We start from the raw sequence: 11,201 nt of genomic DNA, 5'->3' as shown, positions 1-11,201 counted from the left end.
GGTTATCCTATTACTCTGAATTTGTCTAATTAAACCATGCAAAAGAAACAAATGACAAATTGATAAAGAGAATTAATGAATAGATTAATAAAATCAATTATGAATGAAAAATGCTAGGGCAATTGAAATACTATGGCAATTCTCAAAGAATAAATAGGGAGGATTTGTACTGTTGAATGATAAAGGTTGGAATTACTCAAGTTTTATTTTTATATCATAACAATACCATGGCAAAATCCTGACCATTCTACTGCTCAGGGATTCACTACTGTAGTCTGCGTCTTTCGAGAGCCAGACTTTAAGCTATCATTTTGAGTTTTTTTTATGTCTCTAGAACTCAAGAATGATATCTAGACTATTCTTCCTTTCCCTGTACAGATCACAACTTCTATGTCTTGGGTGCTGCAAATATTCTTTCAAATACTCACCTATATCAACCAATAATAATCTAATTTATTTAATATTTTCAAAATTAAATCAGATCTAACAACATACCATGCAATCATCTATGTTTAGAACTTGCATTTAAAATAATCACAAATCAAATGAAACAGTAATATACTCAAAATCAGACCATCGGCATTAAATATAGTAAAAATTCACCCAAATAATTCCAACCTAAAGAGATTTATCTCATGGATTTCATATTCAAATCCAAAATAAAACCATTCAACATCATCATTCAAGTTTACGAGTCACAAAGTTCAAATCAAAAAATAAAGGCAGAATTGTATAAAGCTTTCGCTACTCTAGCTTTCACTTTAATACTAAAATTTGATGCAAAGAATTCGATGCAGAGAAAAATTGCTCTCTAATTCCTCTCTCCTCAAAATCCTCATCCCCTTGCGTCTTTTCTCTTTCCTCCTTTATAGGGTAGGTCCCTCCCTCCCAGCACACACTTTTTGCTTCCTCTTTTTCAGGGTGGTTTATCTGGTACAAGTATAGCTGGCTGAGAATGACGTGGACTGAGGGCTACATCATCTTCTTGGAATTGCCATGGCATTCGTGTTGGCAATCTAACCCACATTTTGCCCTGGCAATATTTCATTTCCTTCAATTTCTTTCTCCTTTCTCTCTTCTCTTCTTTATCTTGCACTTGGTGCCAACAATAACCAACATCTTTCTTCCGTAGTAACAAATAATGACATTTATAGCACAATCCAAGCTTTTTTATGCTATATTCTAAAAATATCCTAAATATACAAACATGTTTACTTAATTACAAACAATTAATTCAATCTAGATGCTTGAAATTTAACTCTTTTTAAGAGTTATCACAACCCCAAACATGAATTATTGCTTGTCCTCAAGCAAAATATGTATGAGCATGCATGAATGCATGAATTTTCCACAACACATAGTTACCATATATACTACTAAACCATTTTCCATATATTTTGTGCTTTTATTCTCAGCAGTTTTCTATTAAAACAAAAAAAAATGATTCAAGTTTTGTAGGTTTGTTTAGTAAACTAATTGTATAAAATGTTACCTAAAAATAAAAGTTCCTAAATATTCATGCAATTCTGACTATAGTAAATACCTCCTAATGCACTTAGATTATCTTTCTTCAAAACTGAATTTCTCTATTCTCATTTAATTGTCATTTTAAAACTTTAATTATAAATAATATTTTTTTGGGAAATTCATCTTGTCACATGGTTTCTTTATTTGACAATCTTAATGGAGCATAGACTATATTTCCTTGTATTACATCATGCCAAAATTTGAATGTAACTCACTCATGAAACTAAGGCTTTTACTAAAAAGATGGATGGAGCAAACAACTACCTCCTTAGCTAATCAGCCTATTATTACAGTGGAGTTTCCCTTAACTATGTTTTTTTTACTCACTCTTATTTAAACTTGTTTTTTTTATCAATACTATGATGAAACAAACAAAGTATTACTGACTCAACATTTTCAAACATTGGAGTGATTCTTATCATTTTTCCATGATATTCATTATTACACACTTCTGATTTACTGAATTTAAATTTAAGAATTCCTAAATGTATTAAAAGAAACCTACTATTGAAAAATTACAATTATAAATAGGGCATTCTACTTTTAGGAATCAATTTTCACAAAACTATCCTAAACTAAACACAACTATTCACCCATCACAATTTTCTAACTTTATCGAAGAATTATTATCCTCATTGAATATCATAGATAACAATATACTTGTCATAGTCTGGTAGTTACTTGGCATTTTTATGTAATGGAAAAATGAATGACAAAATGCATGAATATTAAAACAAATATCTACTGCATACTATATTTACAACACAACACACCCCCAAACCTAAGGGATGCATTGTCCTCAATGCATGGACAATGAAACATTTCAAAATGCAAAAACAACAAGTTACAAATATAAAAATGCAATGACAACCAAATATAAAGTTACAAAAAGATGAAAATGAAAATAAAAACAAAAGCTTGGAAGGAATTTGAGTTATTTTAATTGGGTTGGGTTGATTTTCTAGCGGCGCGTTCGTAACGTTACTTCCTTTCCACTTCACCAGCATAATCTCGAAATGATTTCCCAGCCACTTACTTGTAGCACTTTCTTTTTAGCTGGTTAATTGGCACCTCTTTTTCATCATTAGTATCTAATTTTATGCGATCATCAATCAGTTGATGAATCGCACGCTCTTGCTCAGTCATAGATGTAGTGGATTTCGGTGTAGTGGCAGTTGTAGTAGGTGTAAAAGTTTGAGTCATATCAAATTCATCCTTATCAGACTCAATATCCACATATTTGGTTTTCTCCTCCACTCCTTCTTTTTTTGTGTTCTTTTCTGCAGTGGCTTCTTCTCCATCTTCACCATCACCTTCTGGCTCCAACAACAATTCTTCATGAAAAACAGAGAATGTAGGCATGGGTCAGGTAAAGTTCTTTTGAAGAGATTTCTTAATGGCTTTGTCCTGTCATTTAACATATCCCCAAAATAGAGCCATTTCTTCTTGAGCTTGGCCAAGATCGATGACTATCCTTGTTGTTTTTCCATCATCTGAAATTGTTATTGCAACATCTTAAGAGCATCAATCACTTTCTACTCAAAGTCACTATGAGATGTTGATGGGGCAGCATCAGTAGTCATAGGTGGAGAAGCTGTAGATGTAGAGCCAGGATGCTTTGGCATTTCCTCCCCTAAAAATATCAAGGTAATTTGCTTGGTTATGGCTCCTTTTATTGGGGAATTTGTCTTTATTGGCCTGAGTAGGATCCTTTACTCTTTGACATAGTGTTGTAATAAGCGATGAAAAGTTTAAGGTGCCGACGTTCTTTTGTGCGTAGCTGTGGACCTATCTAAAAATAATTTGTCCAACATACATCTTTCTTCCAGTTATAATTGAGTGCAGCAACAACATGTGTTCCTTGGAAATAGTAGAGTTTTGCATAGAAGAGCTAAGACGAGATTTAAAGAAATGATGCCATACCTTACATTGAGGCTTCAAAGTTACACGATCGATGGTGTAACAATCATTTTGAGAAACTGTCCATGTCTTTCCTTCTATACATAAATCTGTCAAAACTCAGTTGAGTCCTTCAGTCATCATTTTCTTGACAAATTAAGAGTGTTCATCAAGGCCTTCATGTAACCCATATTGCACATTGATTGAGTCTTCATCAAATAACACCAAGACACCGCGCATATAGATGAAAGCATCTTCAAGAGAGGTTGGAGGTTAAATATGCATAAAATTCTTTGACTACCGTAGTGAGGACGTCATCAGGGTGGAGGTAGAAGATTTTCCATCCGTATTTCTCCACGATAGATAAAATGGCTTCAAAATAGCCTATAAATAGGGTATCTTGGAAAAGGAAACCCTTTTCCATGCAAAAAGGTCGCTCTGATATCTTCTTGTTATATTTTTCTTCATTGATTTTGCTAAAGAATGTCCGCAGATGCACAGAGGTAAAAAAAGATAGAGTTTGGCGAGTCATTTGAGAGGAAATAGTAACTGTAAAATGAAAAAGGTGAGTCCTTTAAACAGAGAAGGGTGAAGAAGATGAAACGAAAAAGAAAAGAAGTAAATCAACTAGGGTAAAATGTGAGAGAAAAATATAGCAGTGATGTGGGGGATAAGATTAACTTGAAATTGTGCCCTAACATAAAATAAAAAAATAAAAATTGAGCGGGAAAAAGGAAAATAATAGAAAAAAATATTAAAATAAAATAAAATAATATATTAAATGGGCTAATTTTTAAAAATCTGGGCCGTAATGTGCTTGCAACAACAAAAAATAAAAGTTAAGTAAAAGTATTAAATAAACTAAATAAAGAAATAAAAAAACAAAATAAATGAATAAATCAATGCAGGGCTTGGCGTCTTTTCTGGTCACCAAGTACTTAATATCAAAGTGGTCCGTATAAACCGTAACTTTTGGTACCTACTAAATAAGCTCTAAATTTTTTGAAGAAAAATACCATAGCTAACAGCTCCTCAATGGTGGTATAATTTAGCTATGAATCTATCAAAGTACGACTTGCATAGTAGATAGCATGAAATACTTTGTTCTTTATTCACCCAAGTACTGCCGTTACAGCAAAATCATTAGCATCACATGTTAGTTCGAAAGGTAAAGTCCAATATGGTGCTATTACTATTGGTGCTATGACTAGTTGCCTTTTCAATTCCTCAAATGCTTATAAGCATGGCTCATCAAAATTGAAAGATCTGTTATGTTCTAATAATGTACAAAAGGTTTTGGATATTTTCAAAATATCTTTGATAAATCGTGATAGAATCCTGAATGGCCAAGAAAACTGTGAAAAACTTTAACTGTGGAGAGTGGTGACAATTTCTCAATAACTTAAATTTTTACTTTGTCGGTGACAATCCCTTGCTGTGAAATTTTATGTCCCAGAATAATGGGTTCATAGACCATGAAGTGATATTTCTCCCAATTGAGAACAAGGTTGGTTTCTTCACACTGACAAAGAACTAACTCCATATTTTTTAAATAGTCCTCAAAATCATCACCAAACACCAAGAAGTTATCCATAAAAACTTCAAAAAATTTCTCCACCATGTCCGAAAATATTGCCATCATGCAACGTTAAAATGTTGCAAGGGCATTGCATAATCCATATGGCATTCGTCGAAACGTAAAAGTTCCATAAGGACATGTGAATGTGGTCTTCTCTTGATCAGTAAGTGCTATGGCAATCTGGTTGTAGCCCAAAGAACAACCTAGAAAACAATAGAAGGCTTCCCCTGCTAACCTATCTAACATTTGGTCGATAAATGGTAGAGAAAAATGGTCCTTCCTTGTTGCTTTGTTGAGTTTCCAACAGTCCATGCAAACCCTCCATCCCGTGACAGTATGAGTAGGAATGGGTCCATTGATATCATTGCTTACCACAGTGACACCCCTTTTTTTAGGTATATATTGAACAGGGCTCACCCAAAAACTATCAGAGGTTGGGTATGTAATTCCAACATCAAGCCATTTGGTAATATCTTTTTTGACAACTTCCTTCATAATGAGATTCAGTCTTCTCCACTGGTTGATAAATTTGCCATGACAACCCTCCAATAATATCTTGTGCATGAAGATTTTTGGACTGATTCCTTTGATATCTGCAATCGTCCACCCCAATGCCTTCTTAAATTTCTTTAAAACTTTCAACAATTGAGCCTCTTAATCTAATGTCAATGCCACAGACATAACTACTGGCATTGTGTTGTTATCTCCCAAGTAAGCATACTTTAGATGTACTGGTAAAGGCTTCAATTCCAACATAAGAAGGTCTTCTATGGATTGTCGAGAAGGTTTAAAAGAATGGTCTGATAAATTTAATGATTCAAAACTTTTACTTGATCCATTTTCAATCTACTTAGCTTCCATCAGTTCACCAATATCTTCAATCATTTTTGATTCAATTAACTCAAATGATTTTGCATCACCATTAGAACTATTATGATAAAATTCTACAAATTCTTCCTAAACTATTGTGTCAACAATATCAATAGCATGACATTCTTTATTTGTATCTACACACTTCATAGCATCAAAAACATTAAAGCTTATCTACTAATTATTAAATCCCATTATTAATTCAACTTTTTGTACATCAATTAATGTTCTACCAGTTACTAGAAAAGGTCTCCCAAGTATCATTGGTACCTTTTTATCAGCCTTACATTCCAAAATAATAAAATCTGCTGGAAAAATAAAATTTTCAACTCTTACCAACACATCTTCGATTTTACCTTCTGGATGTGTATATGAACGATCAACTAATTGCAATGCGACAGTTGTAGGCCTCACCTTGCCTATTCCCAGCTTCCTGAAAATCGACATAGGCATTAGATTTATACTTTCACCCAAGTCACATAATCTTTTCCCTATATAATGATTTCCAATAAAGCAAGGTATACTAAAACTCCCTAGGTCCTTCAATTTTAGTGGCAATTTGTTTCTCAGCATTGTTATGCACCCTTCGGTGAGAGCAACAGTTTTGAACTCCCCAAACCTTCTCTTTTTTGATAAGATATCTTTCATGAATTTTACATAGTTGGGTATTTGTTCCAATGCTTCCACCAACTGTATGTTGATATGTAATTGCTTCAGGACATCCAATATAACGCCCTGAATTTGGGCCTAGAAGTATTAGGTCTTGAGTATGGGAATAGTTAGAAGGTTGTTCATAAATGTTTAGTTATGTAAGAAAGTGACACAACTGTGTACCTGTTGTAGTGTTTAAGTGTTTTGGGAAGTGTCTGAGAAGTCTTAGGTTCAAGCCTTGGCTTGTGCAAAAACTTTGTTTCTTACTGGAATAAACCCTATCTCTGGTCAGTAGGCTTCTTAAATAAATATGGGTATTTTATGACAGAAAGGGCCTGTTGGTCTAGGGGTAAGTGGCATGTTATCTATGCCAGAGGATTGAGGTTAGAATCCTGGTGGGTGCAGTGGAGTGTTTTATTTTGTTCCTGTGCCGTGGGAGAGTTATAAGTTGACTGAAACACTGAAGTGGTTGAGGGGAATTCAAATTAGATGGTTGAAAGATTAGAGGAGTGATTCGAGGAGAGATTTTAGGAGAAAATCAAGGGGATTTGAAGTGGAGGGAGTGTTGGTGCCAAATTGGGATTGTAGGTACTCAAGGTATTCCGTTTTGGGGTTGGCATTTTGGCTTTTCATTATCGGTAGCTAACTTTTGTTTCTTTTCTTTCTTTAGGTGTCGAATTTGTGTTGAAGTTGTGGGTAGCTCATTCTTTGGTTTGTTGCATTTTCCTCTATGAGGTCGATTAGTGTATCTTAGGTACCTTTCATTTTTTAGTCTATCTCAGCTTACTCTTTCACAAGGCCCTATTGACCGATTCCCCTCTCTTTACCTTATTTTGTTTTGGCTGAATATTTTCCTTCTCTTCTATTTTCTGTATCTCTCTCAAATCAGGTATGCTTTAGGCTGAATACCTTTCTCCCCCTTTTTCTATAAAATTTTCCCTATTCTTGCAGTTTGGGTACTTTTGTCGGATGTCTCCTCTTTGGCAGAATATTCCATCTCTCCCTCTCCTGTTCTTGAAGTTTCGGCATTGTCATTTGATCAGTCAATTTGAGTGGTTGTTTACTCTGATTGCTCTCTTTCCCTTTCCTTTCCTCTCTACTGTAATAGCATTTTCATCTAACATCTCCATTTCTCCACCAATTACTGCTAGGGGTATGACTGTTCCATCCTATGCCTCGGTTTCATTGTGTGCTTTTGGGATGGAGGCCGATTGCTTTTGTCTCCTATTCTTAGATTACGCTTTCGGTAAGTGTTATGCGGTTAGTACAATCTTTTGGTTTGATCAATATATGGTTTAGATTGTTAAGTCTTGGTTGGATTGTAGGATACTTCCAAAAGGGATTGAACCAGTATTTTTCAACGGATTAAGGGAGTGATCCTCAATCAATCGACCAAGGCAAGTGATGAGAAACCGTTTTAATAAGTGTTATAGTAAAGGATTGTTTAATCCTGTTGTTAAAGGGACTAATGGTGTATTGTGTTTGGATCTAGGGTTGGAGCGCTTATGGTCTTTTTGCATACTCTTGCATCAAGGTGTGTAATCACACTGCCATAATATTAAATCGGCAAAAGCCGAAATAGGTGACCGTCGATGCTACATGAGTATGCGTTTGCTTGTGTGGTAGTCTGAACGCATAGGCATGAGTGTTTGATCGTACAGGCCACCATAAGTGATTTCATGGGCTCAGACCGTTTTGGGCCATTTTGGGCCAAAATTGGCTATGTGGGCCCTACGTGTAGGTGGGCCCCACATAGGTAAACCATTCGAACTTGTGGAGAATATTGGGCCAGGCTGTGTAATCCACATGGCCAAGGCCATTTCTGGGCTATGTTGACCACACGAGGCCCATTTCAACTTTTTGACTGTTAAGGTTGCATGGGTTGCCCGAGGCAACTGTGGACCTTCTGTTGGGTCGGTAAATTGACCTAGACCCCCTGATTGATCAAAATGACTGTTTTGCCCTCATATGGTAAAATGATTATTTTGTCCTTATATGGTAAAATGACTGAAATGACTCTACATGGTAAATTGATTGTTTTGCCCCTATGTGATATATGTTTATATTTTAGTATCCTATTGTTACTGTATTGAATACATGTATAATATTATGACATGTTGCATGATGCATTGCATGGGGATGAGTTTTTCTATAATTGGAGGAAGTCTACTGTACTGGTAGCTCTGCCACAAATCACTGATGGCTCTAATCCTATTATACTGGTAGCTCTGCTGCAAATACCGTTTAGTGCCGCAACCAGTGCTATTTTTGGTGTGTAAGGATGGGTGGGTTGATTTTATCCCCACATTGTGTGTAGGGCTGGACCGAGTAGTGTGTAGAGGCTAGTTGGGTAGGATTTCTGATTGCATATTTGCACTAATTACTGTTACTGCATTGGCTACTGTTACTGCAATGGGCCAAGGCCCAAACATATGATTGTTTTTGTATTGAGAAGGGCTAAAGCCCAAACTGATATTGTCACTGTTCTAAAAAGGGCTTAGGCCTAGACTGTGTTTGTTTTCTGATTGTTTGCTTATAAGGGATTACACATTGAGTTTTTGTAAACTCACCTATCTGTTTTAACTACACAGGTAATCCCCAGTCTTAGGCGGGTCGGTGCTACGAGGGACTCAAAAGGCGGCTACACAATTGCATGGACTTTTATTTAAATTTATTTTATAATTTAGTCTGGGTATTTGGTTATGTAATAAGGCCTCTTTAATTTTTTAACTTTTAAATTGGGATTTGTTTGTTATAATTCATATCTGTTAGTAGTAGGTCACGAGTTTTCAAAAAGATAAATGCTTTTCAAAACACCACAAGTACGCAACATATTTCAAAAAGCTTTCGCAACAAACAATGTTTTAAAAAGGTAGCTACGATTTAATTTGATTAAAATTTTTGCTAAACAACTTGGGTTTTAACAATGAACGAGATATCCTAAATTTTTGTCAAAGTTACAAAGAGGTTGATTATAGAACAAGTTTTCCACGAAAGTATGTTTTCTGAAAAACACTACAATGTGAGAATGCCAGATTCGGCCATAACATCTAGGCCGAGTTTGGGGTGTTACATCCAAGAATTTCTTGAATTGAAAACTTTGCTTAGATTTTTGGAAACGCTAAAGAAAAGGTGGTGATGGCCTTCCTTCCATTTGTTGAGGTTGTTTTGCTGTGGCATTTTTACTAGAAATACAGGATGAATCTGCTTCAACATTATTCTGGTTGTTTCTTTCTTTTGTAGCTTGCTTCACTACTGGTTCTGAATTGTTCTTATTTGTGAAATCTGAACTACCTTCTTCAATAGTGGTGTCATTAATAACTCCTGGTAGCTGCGTACCACTTGCAAGTGTAGTGGCTTTGCACTATTCCTTCCCTTGATATTGTGAATTTTCGGTATCACTTAGTAGTGCTCCTTGCAGTCTTGAGCCTAATGTTTTGGTAATTTGCCCCACTTGATTTTATAAAGCTCTTAAAGATGTAGCTTGACTTTGAATGATAGCATCATTCTTGGCCATGTATGCCTTCAATAAAGCTTCCATAGATGAAGAACTCGAAGCTAAATTTTGTTGAGTATTTTTCCATGGCATGGGCTGATTGTATCCAGATGGTGCACTCACAACATTTTGCTGAATAAAATTGCTAGAACTTCCCACCCATTGATTACTCCAACTGAACTTGGGATGTTGCTTCCACCTTAGATTATATGTTTTGGAATATGGATTGTTGTTGTTGCAATTAAAATGTCCCATATGATAAACTGAGGCTGGCTTCGATGGATATTCATCAAAAACATGATCTTCTCCACAATAAACACTTCCTAACTCAGCTCATTTCATTTCATGCATTGTATCTGGTCTTTTCAGTGTTTTAATGATATTCGTTAAGGATGATACCTAAGTTGTTAAGGAAGTAATCGCATCAAGTTCCATTGCTCCAGCAATTCTTCTGCTAATCCCTACTCTTGTAATGGGGTATTGATAATCGTTGTTTGCTATCCTCTCCAGAATTTTATATGCCTCATTATATGATTTATTGAGCAAAGTCCCATTGGCAGATACATCAACCACTATCCTTGTATGTACATTCAATCCATTGTAAAAGGTTTCCATTTGCGTCCAATGTTGAAAACCATGCATTGGGCATTTTCTAGTTAACTCATTGAATCACTCCCATGCTTTATATAATGTTTCATCCTCAGATTGCCAAAAGAACGTAATATCATTCCTTAATTTGGCAATCATGTTTGGAGGATTATATCTTAGCAGAAAACTCTAGCAAAGTTCATTCCAAGATACCACCGTACGTGATGGTAATGTATTTAACCATGCTCTAGTACGACCTCTCAATGAATAAGGGAATAACTTCAGTCTCAAGGCATCTTCAGGAACACCCTGCTGCTTGAATGAATCACAGACTTCCAAATAGTCTTAAGTGCAACCGTGGATCTTCAATAAGAAATCCACTAAACTGCCCTACAGTTTGTAACATTTGAAAAATCATCGGCTTAAACTCAAAATGTTGAGCTTGAATATGCGGCCTGAAAATTCCTAGATTCAAATCATTCAAGATCGACACTACATGTTATCTGATTGACATGTCTCTGTCATCTATTATTCGAGGAATATCAACATCCCTTCCATTCTTATGTAATGGCTCTTCTCTAACCTGATCAT

The 11,201-nt window shown here is 35.4% G+C and overlaps 1 non-coding gene across 1 annotated transcript; it reads left to right on the top strand.

Moving 5' to 3' along the window:
* Positions 1-10,653: 10,653 nt before the first annotated feature.
* Positions 10,654-10,760, top strand: LOC128284737 (small nucleolar RNA R71). Its single transcript, XR_008275159.1, has one exon. It is a non-coding gene; the product is annotated as a small nucleolar RNA R71 (small nucleolar RNA).
* Positions 10,761-11,201: the final 441 nt, after the last annotated feature.

The sequence above is a fragment of the Gossypium arboreum genome, chromosome 11 (genome assembly GCF_025698485.1).
Source record: "Gossypium arboreum isolate Shixiya-1 chromosome 11, ASM2569848v2, whole genome shotgun sequence".
Classification (NCBI taxonomy): Eukaryota; Viridiplantae; Streptophyta; class Magnoliopsida; order Malvales; family Malvaceae; genus Gossypium; species Gossypium arboreum.
Note: the sequence above shows the minus strand (reverse complement) of the source record. Positions and strands in the feature narration are given on the sequence as shown.